Source organism: Bombus flavifrons, chromosome 7 (genome assembly GCF_040668555.2).
Source record: "Bombus flavifrons isolate JBK064 chromosome 7, iyBomFlav1_principal, whole genome shotgun sequence".
NCBI classification, from domain to species: domain Eukaryota; kingdom Metazoa; phylum Arthropoda; class Insecta; order Hymenoptera; family Apidae; genus Bombus; species Bombus flavifrons.
In genome coordinates, this window is record NC_138448.1 from 4129713 (window position 1) to 4146937 (window position 17225).

The 17225-nt window shown below is 38.1% G+C and overlaps 1 protein-coding gene across 3 annotated transcripts in view; it reads right to left on the reverse strand.

The window, feature by feature from the left end:
- The window catches only part of LOC138182067 (rap guanine nucleotide exchange factor 2), a 247751-nt gene that overhangs the window by 160733 nt on the left and 69793 nt on the right, over positions 1 to 17225 (reverse strand). Inside the window, exon 1 of one of the 3 annotated variants that reach the window (XM_069117605.1) lies at positions 13632 to 16706. The exons of the other annotated variants lie outside the window; for them this stretch is intronic. The gene's annotated coding sequence lies outside the window, so the exon portion shown is untranslated. Of the gene's footprint in view, positions 1 to 13631; positions 16707 to 17225 lie in introns of those variants that run through there. 3 annotated transcript variants of the gene reach the window in all.

Genomic DNA, 17225 nt, shown 5'->3' on the forward strand with positions numbered 1-17225 from the left:
ACTTACAAAATAAGCCTCAAACAATTTTTGTACATAGACTTTCTTCGCTGCCCTACTATCTAGAATCACGCCACATAAATATCGTCTTTCTTTTTAGACACCCTGTATGTATCCGTATTACAATTAACGCCGAGCAACTGAATGGTCCTTTCGAGCCAGAGAGAAAGAATCCATTAAGTGACCATTGAAAAGTTTGTCCCGACTTTACGTCGTTTGGCCGGTGACTTCTGAAATGGATCCAGAATCCGACGGTTGTTTTATTCGACGACGACGAAAGTTTCGCTCGAATGCAAAATAACTAGACGAAAAGTGAACGAGCCTCGTGCAGATGCCACGAGGAGAAGGCCAGGCCGAATCCTTATATTAAAAAAGTTTCCACAGTCCTCACGAACTCGACTCGCGGCTCGTTTTCCACCCCTGTGGACAAATTGCCGTGAAAAAGTTTCTGCACGACCGCAAAAACGGGGTTTCCACACGATGGCCCCGCTTTCGGAACAGCCAGTGTCATTTTGACGTATAATTCGCTGCACTCCGTGATTTTTCTTCACGGTTTTCAAAGAGCCACTCTTGGCGAATTTTCTATTTTGATCACATACGTGAATAGAACATACCACTTCGTGAAAAGTGGTTGGGAAAAATGATCACTCGGTTTCAGTATAGATATGTATAAAATGCTATTCGCTATGTATAAAAAAGATTTTTATGTCGCCGAAAATAATAAAAATAATCAACCGTCTCGTCGACTTGAATTCAGCAGATTTCTAATGGAATGAATTTCAATGAAATGAATTTTCCATTCACGAAGAAGAATTCATTACGCATCCGTTACGATTCACCATTTCCGTATAAAATTTATTAACAAATATCTACAGTAAACACGAGGATCAACGAGAATAAACATCGCATAATTACATTTACTGATCAATTATTCATGACTAGACTGCAGATGTTTATACAAATCCATATTTCTATGAACATAAATAAAGAAACGAATCTTAAATGATAATTCAGTGCAGTCAGTAGATATTGCAATGAGCACTCTACTTTGAATATTTTATATAGCTTAGCACGTTGTATGCATTCCGCGAATTTTTTTATCTTTAAATTTTCCATAAATGTGTAAACATCCGCGATCTATTCATGAGCGAAAGTAACCACCGCGTTTTCCCGGAAAGATACGATCTTGCTCGTTAAACGCTGCCGATCCAACTTTCGAGATTGCGACCTACGATCGCGGTGAAGGAAAGAGGACGTATATTTTATATATGCTATATTGTGTTATTTTATTTTAATATTTGAGTAAGTAGATTCTCTGCTATATAAGATTTCGGATGCAGTAATAATCTCCAAGCAATTATTCAAAACCAAACTTGTAACGATCCAACCAGTAACTGTCCTAATATACCTATGAATAAACTGTAGATCTTTATGCTTTTATAGGAAATTTGAAAATGCAAAATTACAGAGAATGCGCGTAATATGAAAAAATACATAAAATGTCCAGACGTCAACAGGTAAAACAATTTCCTACGAAGGTTCTATTTTTTCAATTATATTCTTAAAATTATGAGTTCGTAGAAAAATCCGCATATCTATAACTCTAATCTCTTCTACGTCCCTCTCATTCGACAACGAAAGAGAATCTCCGTATGCGGCGTGAAATCGCACAGGAATTAACCACAACAAAAGTAAGAAACAAAGAAACAGCGAATTTTAGAGGGTGGTAGGACAGACACGTACCACTCGAGAACAATGTAATCCTTCCGGTTGGAGCGGAACTACGAATGTTTGCAATCGGCTGCAGGCCACTCTGGTCCTACAAAAGATCTCCCTTGATGAAAGGGTGCTATCGCACACAGGCTACAGATCTAAGTGGCTGCAAACATTTCATCGAATTTGGCGATCCCGAGGGCCTTCTGGCAACGAGCCTCGACACGGTACAAAGGATAATAAACGCGGCAATGGCGCGATCACGCCGAACAATGGAGTCTAAAGACCCTTCTTCTTCGCCAACTTTTATTCCACACCCCCCACCCCTTTTAACCGGCGTTTTTATTTTTTCTCCCCGTTATACCGAAAGACGATCAGACGAGTTCTTGCATCTGTTAATCGTGGCACGTGCGAGCAGCCTCGTGTCTTGCGTGCTGGTAAACCGCGAGGACGTTCGGCCACGTGGCTACCAGAGAGTAAATCGAATCAAGACAGACACACACACACACATATATATAATTATATATATATACATAGTAGGTGGAAGCGATATAGCGATGTTGTAAAATCGCGAAGGTCGAAGTGGATTAACTTTGCAACTTGTGTTAACACTCAATTGATATCGTTGGACTGTTGGAGACTGTAACAGTTTGAGATTACATAATTTTAGAATTCTTAATTCAATTTACTTGTATCGTTAATCTCTATCGCGGAGAATGTAAAACACAAAATGAATTGAGATATCTTAAATTTTAATAATCTGATGTAAATTAGTATAGTTATCTAGGATTCAACGGTACGATTTGAGAGTTAACTCACACGTACGCAGGCACTTTAGTCGGTTTTTATTTCTACTTTCATAAAATCGAAATTTTTAGAATGTAAGTTAGAAATGAATCATAATTATTTTCTTCCACAAGGAGACAATTTTTGTAGATGTACTAGGAAGCAAGAACTGTTTTGAATTGACATCGTAGGGTCTTGAACGAAACTCTAGGTAAATATTAATTGGTGACATCAGCAAATTCGTAAACTTTGACTACTGACCGATTTTACGGCTTCGCTATATCACTTCCACCTACTATACGAGAATTCGAATCGATTCCACGAGACATTTGCGGCTCCTTGGAATTCCAACGCTGAGAGGAAAAAGAGAAGTCTTTGCGGGATTTATATAAGGTATCGATAGCGGTTGGAAATGGACAAGGCCTACAGCTATGACTATCTTTGACCGAGAATGGGTGGATGCTGGTGGCGGTTTTGCTTGCGGGTTAATGCACGCGATGAGAAGCTTTGTTGCAGGAATTCGATCGAAGTTAGAGTGCTATGATAGGGATTTTTTGTTTAACGATAATGTTCTGTTTCTCTATATGATGAGATACTTATTAGATTTTAAATTTTATTTATTTTGATTCATTTACTCGAACCCTATCACGGTGATCTAATTTAAACAGATTTATTTAAATCTTATTTTATTTTTTAAATTCGTTTTAGAATTTTTTTATTCGAAAATAAGTGCTTGTTAAAAAACGTATACCACGCGTTTAATTTTAATAAGCAGTAGTACACTGCCTTCCTCGGGTGATCAAGTTATTTAGTGACATCCCATTTAGTGACTACGTTTAGCGAATAGTACGAAATTTATACACATTTCTTTTTACGGTGCCAAAATAAGAAGCAGGAAATTTTGAAGAAGAAACTTTCGTAACAATTTATATAATCATTTATACAAGTAGCGTTTTACGATACAGAAACAGACAGATTTTCCATGAAAAATATTCGTTAAATAGCGCTGTAAATAATGACCAAAACCTAATCAGAGGTAAACACGCTGTATCAGATTCTCTCCGAAAACTAAATTCAAAACGAGGTCAAAGATGGAACGTACAAACCGTATATCCAAATTCGCTAATTTCCAGCATGGAATTATTGGTCGGACAGATACACGTTATCCGAAAATATTAATAATACTGAGGCACCCGCGTAACCGATAACGTTACCGGCAATAAATTGTAGCAAACTAATTCGATGGAACATTCTGCGTGGAAACGAGGGATATCGCTTGCCTCGTCCTGTTTAATTATGGAATTCTGACCCGTGCATTTAGGTTTACTATGGTACGCAGCCGCGAAAACGAGATTCACGTGCCAATGGATTGGCATCACGCGGAAATGAACGCGGCCACGTGCACCAGTTTTACTCGCCTTTAAAATCTCATTCAGCCGCACTTGTTGAAAGCTGATATAGAATTTTCCGGAAGAGATCCACGTAACCTTAACCTCACCACGGAATTAAATAAAAATCGAATCTTGACGACGGTATGATATCGGTACAGAAATCACGATTACCCCTGTCCCTCTCTCTACAGCTTTTAGTGTGGTACAATAGTGTGTGTGATTTATGCGGATAGCTAATGTTTCTGCATTGCGGATAGACCGTACTTGGTTCGAAATGTTACGTGAGTTTCGGCTGTTATGATATCTGGATTGGCGTAATGAATACTTTATAATTGGTTCAATGAGAAGTAGATTATTTTCATGATTAAATGTTGATTAAATAGTCCATTTATTCGTAATATTTCTCATTATAATATAATTTTCACTTTATTAGGAATTTATATTGGATGTCGTAATTAAGTTTTCAAGTACTGTCAACTGGTTAAAAAAATATGGCTGTTCCCTCGAAATGATGTAGAGTGAATGATAGGTACTATAGAAATTGCTATTAGCAGATATTGATGCTTTATACGATAGCTGTCACGTCAAATTCACGTCCCAAAAGGAATGAACATGGCGAGAGAATTAGAAGAAAAAGGAAGCATATACGTGTTATGTATTTCTTGCTTCAAAATACATCGCATGTCTATTTTGTATATAAATAATTAATGAAATATATAAATAATTTTTAACGTTTCGTCTGTTTCCGTTTGCTTTGGTTTCAATTTATGAAAACCGAAGAAAGATAGGTACTTTGCGATTTTGCTATCTACACGTCGGTTAACTACCATGTGCTACGCGTAATCTCGCTTCTCCTAAATCATCACATATTCCGCGACAATCACACGAATATACAAGAGTAAGAGTCAGACAGTTTAAAATTCTTTTCGTCAAATTTCATTATCCAGCGTTTTAACAGTATCTTCGTAAAAAGAGAGCAAATTACCCGTTGATTAAGGCAAAAAGAAAGAGGAGGAGAAGCACTTTATTCCACCACAACGACGGAATCGAATTTTCGACGGAGACTATGTCCCGTGACATGCATTATTCATAGTTGACGGTGTTTCGACAGTTCGACCTACTGTCGCGAAACAAAGTTACCACGAAAAGTCGAAACGCGAGTACGGCGCTGAGAAAAAGGAAGGAATTTTATATGGGTGGCAAAAGGAGAAAGATATAGCGAAATACACTATCGTTCAAAAGTATACGAACTCTTGTTCTTGCCCCAAGTTGCTATAATACGCCCTTGTATTCGAGAAAATCGGATTTCAAAGTTTGTCGAGTACCAAGCTCGCGTGTACCTTAACTAAACATGGTCGAACTTCATGTTCTCAAAAACGAAGCTTCGAATGAACAAATTAGACAACTTCATTTACATAAAACGTACATGTTTTCGAACTTTTCTTTGTCGAGCACGAAGCCCGTTTTCGATTTATTTTTACCCGAGAAATCGCGTCCTTTCTGCTTGTACCATGATTTCGAAATCATTCCGTACAATAAGTAGTAGCGTGTATTGTTGCCATTTCCTTTAACAGCTAATTTAAATGTATGGTCTAATGGTTCCATACGGAGCGTTGTATATTAATATAATCTGATGGTTCAACAAAAAATGTTATAAATATTTCTCCAGTCGTTAATTTCCCATTAATTCGTACACTTTGGTACAATTCATATATCGTTGCTGTAAATCGGCAAAAGTAACACTTCTCAGTTACTGGAATCATCCTGTATGATAACTAATAGAACATATTATTGCTGTGCCTTTAATATCCCATTTAAACGTACGATCCAATGATTCCATGAAAATTCTTATAAATGTTTCTTTCAACTATCAATCTCCTATTAATTCGTACGCTTTCGTACAATTCACACGTTGTTGCTATAAACCTACCAAAATATTCCGATATGCGCTGATGAACGATAGCGTATACATACATTGAGAAAGGAAACGTAGGATCGACGATGCTCGTGCATCTCGGTCAGGATTTCGCAGCACGTACCGTGTTAGTCGCGTACATCCAGCGAAATGCAGTGGCGAGCATACTGAAACCCGTCTTACGAGCCAAGGCTAGCGAGTACATTCCGTGCTGGTGCACGCCGCTCGTCGAACGATTTCTTCTAAGCTTCTAATTTTCGAGATTCGATCGTTTTACGACGCGGCTTCGCGGAATCGAGCTCTCCTTTCTTTCTTTCTCTCCCCTCGTGTTTCCTGGCAACGGTATTTTCCGCGTTTCCAGACTCGCTGGAATGCTGGAGCTACGAGCTAACTTGACTTGCTCTTGTAACTGCTAGTGGACGTTTGTTCGGTGGTGTCGTCGATTTATAAATCGAAACTTATTTTAGGTTTGTCAATGTAAAAGAATTGAGTTTGGCAAGGAATTGGTTAGAGTTTCTCAGAGTTTTACAAGAGAACGTAGCTTATTTTGTACTTGTAGAAAGCATCGGTGGCTCCTTTCTATGGTACGATATAGTTTGTGTAGTTTATAAGTTAATAGATATTAATAAGTGAACAGACAGATTACATAATACGATGGGACGTTGACAAGTAAACAGAAGAAGTCTTGTCAAATATGGATGAGGTTACATACGTAACATCCAAGGCATATGATGTTATAGAAGGTTAAGGTTTCCCGTTTGGGGTGAAGGCTGAACGAGGAGGGTGGCATAATGCGTCTATCCTTAACATATTGAAATATTTGTCTTTTGTATTCGGTTATATGTGACAGACGGCGCTCGTTCTAGGAGAATTTTCTTTGTATTTTATGGATAAGAAATTCTGGGCATCTTCGTAAAGCATAAAATCTTATAATAAGAATTTGTTTGTCCTTTAATACATTTAAAGACGCAAAAATTCACAGATTACAATATATAAAATAATATATAGAATAATAATATATAAAATATTCAAATACTTTGAATAATTTTTAACGACAGAAATAAATTTTGTATATAGTTCCCATTTCTGTACTTCTGTTCATAACAGTATAAAATTGCATAAAAATCCACGAGTTATCCAATCATCGACAAGAAATCGACAAAATCGCATCGCAACCAGAACAATTAACGGACGAGGATCCTTCTCGCTGAAGATTTCGTCTGTAGCGAATAGAGCGAGAATGTCGTTTCTCGTTCGATGTCTAAGCAATAGTACACCAGCCATTTAATTTAGTTAGAGATCGATAGGGTGTGGAACAGCACGTGCTGACGGCAAATAAGGTTTTCTCGACAACCCTCCTTCGCATTTACGCGGCACTACGTATCCACGAACCCCCTTATACAGTGTGATCAACAACGCGCGCAACTATTATTAGAGAATCCAGAGAACCCTATCGTTTTATCAGTATAATGCCGAAGATCATAATCTAAATTGGTGACTGAGACTACAGCCGATGCGTCGCAGCCCCATTCGTCTCTTTGCTTGCCCGATTAAAAATTTATCAGCGCCGTCGCGTCGGGGTGACTGAAAGACTGGTCAGGACGTCGAAGCATAATTGCCGTCGGGTTGACCGATAATAATTAAAGGCACGAGTTTCGCCTGCTGCACCACAGATCGTTCTACTATGTTCGTCTTTACGATCTTGCTTTGATACGCTGACCACACTATTATTTGAATATTTATGCAAATTCATATTTTTATGAATAAGTAGAATTTCAATAGAAAATTGCTTTATCTATTAAATGTTATAGCGCGTACTATATTTTCGATATACCATCTATCTTATTTTACTACATATATTTTATGTATCTTGCTTTTTTTTTAATTTCCTGTAAATACACAGAGTAGAGAAGGTACATGCATCCTTTTAGAGAGGAAATGCCTGTATAATTTCTGGATTCACATATAAATAGCGTTAATAGTGAAAGGATTACCAATCAAAATGTAGTTAGAAAGCTACTTTAATTCCTTTTGGGTTTACAATAAGAAAAAGATGGTATGGGATTTAAAGATTGCTGGAAACTCGTCAATTTAGATAAACAAATTAAATATTCTATTAAACATATCAAACAATTAGTACAATTGATTAGACAGCAATCTCTGGCACGAAAAAAGAAATAAAGTACGATTTTTCAAGCTTTTTGTAATAATTCATAATAAGTGGACTGGTAATAAAATACTCGATTGTTGTTAATCCAACATATGTATTTCTTCCATTTGTCGGATCTTTCTTCATTTACGTGTCGGATCTGACAAATGTTTCTCGCATTACGTAATCACATTCCTTCGTAAATGCTTTAAGCAAAATAATGAAACATCGAGACAACACTACGTTTAACGTTTACGACGTTCTTCGCTTACACTAACGACGATCATACCGATAATTTTCAGTGCACCGTGTCTACTAGTTATTTTATAAAAGTAAGAATCCAGTGACTCGAAGCGATCGTTCCAAACGCAACAGTATTTTTATTTGACGCATAATTTATTATGCAATATTGCAGTTTTTCCGTTCTTCCTTTTTATGCCACGTCTACACATATATCGCGTCCCTTCGTCACGAGATTATATTTGTCGAGAAAAATATTTAATGTCAAGTCTCTCGACTGCGGAAAAACCAATCTACGTTGGGTATTTTCTCCTAGCGCAAAAATTTTGCTACGATAAAAACACGTGTACACAACTGTTATTAAAAATACACGTACAGTCGTTTAATTATGAGAAACAGTTAGCATCCGTGTTATCGTTTAACAAAACCTGTTATCAAACGAACACTGTGCGTTTCCTTCCGGAGCACATTTTCACAATTAGAGGAAATTTTCTTAATTACCGTGATATTAAGCGTAACGCGACTATTACACATGAAACAAGGTTAACAGTGACGGAAGTGCTCGTGCGCGAAACAAAATCTTCTTATTAATTATTGTCCGTGCTAAATTTATTCGTTGTTCAACGCCGAAGAGAGAAAAAAGAGCTTGCGCTTGTGCAAATGAAACACTGCGGCCTTTCTCTTTCGTGCACGGCGCAACACGTGCTTCGACATTTTTTTTAATTATATTTTTTCTTTTTTTAAAGTCGCCACGAAACGTTGATATAAAGTAAAACACACGACGGCTCTGGAGACCAATAGGAAATCGATAAGTTATTCTATAAACGTTATCAAAGGAATGGTCGATAGATTGGTGCCATTAAAATACAGTCAAAAGCAACGTGGATTCTGATGTTGAAACACTCAAGGGTGTATCTTCCATGACCAACTTTCCTCCCCGAGAGAAATTTAATTATAAAAACTGACAGGAACCCTCGACAGGGTGCCAGCACCCTTTATCGAAATAGGAAATCGAGGATGCCACGTGGAAATAATGAAAATAGAATTGGCCCCACCTACATTCAATTTCTTCCTGCAATTTGAGAACGTCGTCCACGGGAGTTCATTTCTTCTGTATTTATTCGTGTAATTAAAAATCGCTCTTCATTTCGTCACGAGGGTGTGGTGTATCTTTTTCGAAAAAATAAACGAGGATGCTTCGAAACTCATATTAAACTTCGTTGGGTTATACTGTATTCGTGCTTTTAATTAATATGATATAATGAAAACAAATAGATACGCACGTGTATGAAATTTTGGTAGATTTCGTAGCCGCAGAATATTTTTAAAAAATCTGAAAAACCTATTTGTATTAATTTAAATGTGTACGGTGATATACAGACTGTGAGGGTTTATACAAATTCACATTTTTCCAAACACGCTAAAGAAATATAATTGAGCTTAAATGAAAAATTGTTTCGTTTTCTGCCATAACAAGCATTTCACTCTGGATGTTTTGTATTTTTCTGCGTATTATGTACATTCTGTGGTACATTTAAATTACATGGACACGCAAACATCCGTAATCCACAGCAAAATTGTGTAATACATCTTTTTGTACAGATATTATTGTGAACGAAACATGATTATTTAATCGTTGGTTTTAACGAATGAGATGCTCAAATATTTGTCCGATTCATTGAAAACCTTTTGATAAAAACAGTCGACGACGAGGCAATAACCCGAGATGGACAAAAAGATTTCAAAACGGTGACGATCGATTGCTCGCGTCAACTTGTAATAGGTTACACAATCAGCCCTGTTCTCTTCTTCAAGAATTACGTGAATCTTTTATATAAAAGCTTCCTTTGAAAACAGTTGCATCAAAGTGTCAGCAGAACAGAGTGAAAACTGATTACGTAACACAGCGAAGAAACTCAAATTGAACCGACACGATGTCTCGATGCATTAAATGCGCACGGAAAAATCTTCCCGGTATCATCGAGATGGCGCATCTAACTCGAAAATAATCAAAATTAAATTAAGCCTTAATGTACAGTTTTGTAGTATATGTATTATTCGTGAAATTTCGTAGTTGCACGAATGTTCCGTTATTAAATTAGTATTAAAATACTGCCATCTCGAGTGACAGACATACGTTTATAAATATATGTTGTTCATAAACATATATTATTCATCTTTGTTTTCATTATATGCAAAAATGGAACAAAGTTTGTTAAATAAATATTCTTATAACAAGATATATTATAACTCATATCTTCGTACGAAAAATTGCAAATGATATTGGCACACTGTCGTATTTTCCAATGACGCTTTTTTTTCTTTTATCAAGTTCTATATTTTATCAAGTTCTATATTTTATCAAGTTTTACAAAATTTATTAAATGATAAGAGATCTAATATAACTGGATCTAATTTTTTGGATTTATTTCTTAAACCGCTGTATTTTATTCTTCTTGATATAAAAAGTTGACAAACAAATTTTACTTTGAGAATTGAAAAAAGGGAAAAGCTTGGACGGATCTTGCATTCGCGACCATCGAACAGTCTGGAGCTTCAATCACGAACGACAGAAAGCTTGATCATCCTCGATTTCGGGACACATTGACATTGGAACTGGATTTTCAGCGGATCTCAAAGCTCCCTCGTAATGGAATCGACTCGCTTGTTTATCGGAGCAGGGATTGAAACGTGACGCGTATTATTGACAATGCCGTGTCACGTGCACGCACCCGTGACAGCCGTGAAACAACAATGCCAGCCGAAAACCTCGACAATCGATAATACTGCAAAAGCTCGTGGAGGTCAATTGTGTTCGATGCGAGAAGATTGATCGAGACCGATCGAGGCTCGATGACGACTCCACACGAAGCTTCGACGTGCCTGAATATTCATGAAATGCTTCGACATTCCATTGCGTTCTCCCTACACGTTGTTTTGTACAGTTTGTTCTGATGAATGGATGCGCGTGCGTTGCACCACGTTGCGTTCGTATAACTTTGCCCCGTGAATACGAGCCGTGAGCGTACTTATATTGTTTTGGCTTAATTATTTCCGATTCTCTTGTTCCCTTCGTTCAACCTTTCCTTATATATATTTTCGTTAAGATGTAGTCAATTTCTGAGAATTTTTTTTTTTTTTTTTGTGCGATCATCGTTGACTGCGTAATGTCGTATTAATAATTATGATATCGACTACGCGTAATTCGAAAGAAATGAAAAATAGAGGACGATGTAGCAATTCTTGTTAGGTCTGGTTCATTTTTGATGACCTTTCTGCGCGATTATTATTGATTGTGAGATTATTAATATTGTGTCAAGGCCTGTGTGATTAATTATTGACAATTTGATGAAACTAATGATGAGAGAAATTATTGATAATGACGGAGAACGAAGATAAAGGAAAATGTAAAAATTTTAAACATTTTTTAGGTTTCTTTCGTGAACACTGATTGCATACTGAGTGATTATAGGTAAGGAAGATGGTAAATTTTTATACACACACAAATTCTGCACAATATAACGATACTGTATCGTGGTCGAAATTTTTTGGCAATAATTGTATACGAAAAGCAAAAATTTTTATATGAAAAATGTAAGAAATATGAAATTTCTACTTAAAACTGATAGATGAAGAAGAAACTAGCAAATATCTATATAATTTAACATCAAGAACAATGTTGAAATGGACAGAAAAGCAAACAATAGGAAAGAAGAATGAAATACGAGGCCAAAAGAAGTCAGTTTATGAAACTCGGGATGATTTATAAAACTAACATGTTTCGAGGCGACTTTCACTTTGATCCGGATGAAATACGAGCCTTAATAATTGCACAAGAATTCCTTTGCAAATATTTCCATCTGATCACCGGGGAGGAAAATGATCTAGAGGCTTTTTGCTTTCCTACCATTACGCACCAGTTCACGAACGAGAAGTTTTTGCTCGTTTCCCTATCACCTAACACGTTTCTTTCTGAATTAAAGCCTACGCTTGACACGGTTATTACTTTTCACTTTAATAATCTGCCACTCTCCGTCGTGATTATTATACATATTTGGCACTCTTGGATTTCACTGGGAGCGTAAATTAAAGACCTGCGCGCTCTTATTAAAATAAATAATTATTTTAGAATTCATAGAGAATGCGCTCGAGTTTGATTACGAGGTAGCAATATCGAAAAGCAAAAATAAAAGCTACTTCGTATAAAATTTCTAATTACTTCAATCAGTTCGAACGAGTAAATTAAAACGTAGTGATTAAAATTTTTTATAAAGCGATATGATTTAATACTAAAAATACGTGGGCGTTCAAATATTGGATAAACTAGGTCATCGAAATATCGTTACCCATAAAATTAATACGGTAAGTCAATCTACTGTATCGAAAATATTTCTGACATTTTCTGAATTATGGATGCACATCGGTGATTTTATCCTAACGTTATTTGAACCATGATGGTAAAGAATATTTAACGTGCTCGCTACTGATCCCATGTCTATTTCCTGCACGTTAATTACTACCGTATATTAGTAAAAAATTTTCACAAAATATCTTATATTAGAAAAATTATTACGAAATTTTTCACAGTTTCGCGATAGTTACATAATCTAAGAATACGTGTCGGATCCGTGTCGTACGAAATGAACACGTTAAGAGGATAAAAAATAATAGCTTATTTCAGAATAATAATCTATCTGGCGATCTAAAATCTATACGACGCTGAATTAGCTTCTTTCCAGGAAGTTAGCTTTAAATGTATGATAATTTATGAGGGAACGGATGTGAATGATCTTCTAAGGATCTATATTACGATCTGTAGTTTTGCATAACCATAGAACACAATTAGCGCTTTAGAATTTACTAATTCCAATTGTTCTACGAACTGTTTCTGTGTATTAACATAACAGGCTGAATAGACGTTCGATTCGTTTCTTGTTCAGAAATGTAAACAAAATGTAAATGAAAGGTAAGTAAAAATTAAGAGAATTTTATTTTAATTTATCACTTAAGAAGACAGATATATCAATTTCTTTTATATAACGCAATTACAATCGACTCCTGATGCGAAACGTATAAACGAAAGAAATACGCACAGCGCGATCTAGTCGAATAGGGATATCGAATTTGAAGACCGTAACAGAATTAAGAAAATAAACTAAAACATTATACACGTAATAACGGATGATAACCAATTTAAACATTAGGAGTGTGAAGAAGAATTTAAAATTGGAAATTATAGGTGACTAAGCAGTTCATACAAAAGCTTGCCCAATTATTTACAACGACGTGGCTATTCACAAAAAGTTGAAACACGAGCGAAACACCGGACAGAGTAAAACCACGAGAATTCAACACAGCAGCGACACGATGGTGGCCCATCAACGTCTCGCATTGTGGCGAGATAAAGAATATGGTTAAAGTTAAATTAAAGGCTTCTCACCGGTCATCCTGGGTGACAGTAATGTCAGGCGGGGGCGCGGAAGGCGAGGCACCGTCTGGAGCATCCAGTTTGCCGGCTTTTTCCCTCGCTGTTCCCTTGTCTTTAAAACGGTCCAACGAAACGCTGGAGAATCACGCGATCGTGCTGATCAGTTAAATAATTCTTCACACCAACGACATCGTCACGTTTATCCACTTGTTCTAACCCTCTACCCTTCTTATTTTTTGTCTCAATTACCAACAAACTCGAATAACCACCAGACTCTCACGATTCGTACAAATGACCCACGATTTTTATATTCTACGTAGATCCGACTATTTGATATTTAAGATTCGAAATTTAATCCTCACAAACAAAATCCAACGACAAGTCACTGGAATCCATACGCATAATTCTTCTCACCGAATCTTTCTCACTACCGTTGCTTACAATATTCTCTCCACTATTACTCGTTTTCAAGATCCTCGATCTTTCACGATACTTTCAACCATTCCAACACCTCTTTCACCGCCTCCAATTTTCCGATACTTCCCGATAATCCTCTGCGTACTCTGGATTTTCGTTGGAAGCGTATCAACTTCGCGAAATTCCGTGCCACTTTATAGCGTCTGATCCCCAGACAACTTTATCCTGGAAAAACGATCCTCCGGCAGTTTACGTCAATCCAATCTGCCGTACAAATCGAATGTTCGATCCTCTTCAAGGTCCCTTTGGAATGTTAACTACGAAGACACGTTTCCTTTTGGCAAACGAACGATCCCTTCGTGTGACGCACCCTCGTCGATCAGCTACGGGCCGTTAGCTCGATTATTAGATTTATTATGGAATACCTTCGGCTCCCTCTGAGCGAAGTTCGACTCGCTTCTTAGGTGAAAGCGAACAGGTAATTATTCAAAGGCGATATAGGCAAGTTTGCCGTGTATATAGTGGATCGTGAGCTCTTGTAAACACGGACGAAGAGCAGGCAGAAGCCTTCTGTAAGACTCGTTCTCGTGTCGTGGATCGAAAAGCAATCATCGATGCCACACTCGAGGTTCGTAAGTAGGCAGAGCGGTCAGCGACAGACTTGGGTGCGCTGTGGCGAGAGGCTTGGGTGCCACGGACAGGCTCGGGTGCTCCCGTCTTGACTCCGGTTTTCCTTTGCACACGGGTCACTGGTCCCCCAGGATTTCGGTATGCGTAGCTCGCGCTCCACTCCAAACGAGTTCCACGGCCAGCTCGCTTCAAGGAGTGATCTACGCGCCACTTTTTGGCGAGCGGTGAAATCCTCCTTAAGATCGATGTACGCGATTATCCGATTCTCGGTCGTTCCTATCCGATCGAATTGTTCAATGGCGATCCACTGTGCATTGGTAATTTCGATCTTTTTACCCAACACAACGGATCATGTGACTTTCTATAATTGGGTAGGAGAAGGAATGATTTTGCACTATAAGATGGACGTAGAGTTTGTTGCGAAGATCGATGGATTGACTTTCTACCGTCGAACGATCTTCTCTCGAATTAAGAACGGGCCGCGAATGACTTTTCCACCGTAAATTGTTTACGAGAATTGTTCAATAATTTGGATAATCGTCCTCGGTTTAGATTGTGCGATATCTTTCGATAGAAACGAGAAGAGAGAATCTATCGATATCCGTCTCTTTTCTTATTTTCCACGATGCTGATGATTCATAGACCGGAGGGTGAGTCCTGCACGTAAAACCTTTCTCGCCGGTCGAATGTCCCTGGATCAAACGGAATTATGAACGACGCTCCACTATATCTTGTCGGGAACAATCATTTCTCAATAATCCAAAGATTTGAAGAATTCGAAGAATCTATCGATCACACACAATTCGGCAGAGTTCGAAGAATCTATCGATAGTCCACAAATTCTTTACGTTATCTTCCTTCTTTCTATACGACGTAGTCAACGATTTTCCACGATGTCCAAAGATTCAAGGAATCCAAGGAAATTTCCTCAAATCTGTCTTCGTAGACTAAAAGATCAACTCGACTCGGAAGAATACAGAGGAGAAGACTTGTCTGGTTCACGGACAACAGTGCGTGATCTTTACGCAGACACGACGGCCTTTCGAGATCGACGACGATTCGCCCAGCGGGAGGGCAATTGCGTCAGTGCGACGAGGTGCGAGGAAGCCAGTGCATCCGACGTGCGTGTACGGAGGTCCAAGGGTACGCGCTCGCCGCAGTTGTTTTACTCACGCCTCTCGAATGCTGTGAAAAGAGGATCCGCCAGAAGAGCGAGAGAGAAGGCGGCGCGCACGTGCAGTGTCGGAAAGGCCACGCTCTTTTCTTTCTTATCCCGAAAATCGATCGTTAAGACACGCTGCATCGGATGACAGACACCGGTGAACACGCGTGCACTACTGACCATCGGACAGACGCTGTATAAACACACTCTTCTCGAGCTTGTACGCGACAATTTTGACGCGTACTTCGATTCCGTTTATTTTTTCGATTTACCTTCTTACTTTTTATCTCTTCTTATTCTTCTTCTTTTCTCGAACGTTCCGTATTTTTCTAATTCTTACAAAGTTTCGTATACGACAATTTATAACGACATACGCTACACGTGCAGTACATTGTACCTCTCGGTTCTGAATTTATTCTAGCCGAATCCTTTTATCTTTTACTCTTCCCTATTTTTCCTTTTAAATATCGATTTCTAACGAACACGCGCTACACGTCCACGAGCGATAACGCAATTCCTCTCGATTCTCAATTAATTTTATCAAGATCCTTAACGTCGTTTATTTTTCTTCCTTTTATAGCGCTTTATACGTTGATTTTAATTTCCCATGTGCGGTTATTCAACACCTCGCGACTTTCTATTTACTTTACCAGAATCGTTCTATTATTCTTTCTTTTTCATTTTCCCTCTCTTTTTTATATCGTTTCGTATACGGTTCCGTTTATGATTTTTAACCAACACACGCTACATGTCCATGTGTGGTAACGTAGTTCTTCTGGAAACGCGGATGGGAATCGCCGGGATTGGAATGCGATTCGCGGGTGCAGTCGGTATTAATCGCAACACTCGCCAGCCACCACGATATACTCGAGAAGACTGGAACTGGAGTCTCTCTCGGTAGGTGAGGCCCCCCTTCTTTCTCTCTTGTACGCTTTCAGTGTTGTACCCAGTGTCTCGTGGCCACCGGTGTGTCCCTCGTGAGCGTGCCACGCGAGCCAGCCTATAGAGGGGGTTCCCCGGCGTGAAAATCGATGGGGGTTCGTTTTCAGTTTTATTTGTCCCGTCCATGTTTCTTGTTATGGTAAAACGTGCAGGGATGGAGGATCTTTTAAAAAATCTAGTTATCGAAAGGTAACTGTGACTTCGATCGTATCGTGTGGAAGAAGGGTTTACTGGCGGATGATTTATGCGACGAGATTCAAACGAGAGGGAAATTTGAAACCGCGTAAAGAGATGGTTTCGATGTTTATCGAATATCAAGAACTAAGAATGAAATATTTAGCGACGAGATAATCGGAAGAACAGTTCCTTTAGATTTCTCTTTGACAGAGATTCTTGTTAAGAATTAATTTATACGGTGAACTAGATGTTTCGACTGGAGAATGTTTAAGAGTGGA